General features: G+C 32.6%; 1 protein-coding gene across 6 annotated transcripts in view; it reads left to right on the top strand.

Moving 5' to 3' along the window:
- The window catches only part of LOC106870742 (arf-GAP with Rho-GAP domain, ANK repeat and PH domain-containing protein 1), a 303,403-nt gene that overhangs the window by 254,872 nt on the left and 48,144 nt on the right, over positions 1-387 (top strand). The window lies entirely within an intron of this gene.

Here is a 387-nt window from a genome sequence, read left to right as displayed (position 1 = left end):
TATATACACATATATACATATACACAGTAATTATTTGGACTCGGGTATATGTCTAGTAGTATATCAGTCAAAGCATATTCACTCTTTAGGCTACCTGATGTCAGGTATAGTTTTCACTGGATCTATGTCAGTGTACTCACATACTACAAGCGAATACAACATGCCAAGTGGAATTCAGTATATGTAACAGGATATCTTTTTACACCAAACACCTGAGGTAATACAGACTGCATTGATTGATGCAACACAACTAGATGCGCAATACCCATAAGAGACAGCTGCAAGACGAGTCAAAATGATTGTCGTGTTCAATAAAAATTCATACCAAATCCATTTTTCATTTCCCTCATCAATTATATATATATATATATATATATATATATATAT

Source organism: Octopus bimaculoides, chromosome 5 (genome assembly GCF_001194135.2).
Source record: "Octopus bimaculoides isolate UCB-OBI-ISO-001 chromosome 5, ASM119413v2, whole genome shotgun sequence".
Classification (NCBI taxonomy): domain Eukaryota; kingdom Metazoa; phylum Mollusca; class Cephalopoda; order Octopoda; family Octopodidae; genus Octopus; species Octopus bimaculoides.
This window is presented reverse-complemented; position numbering and strand designations above follow the sequence as displayed.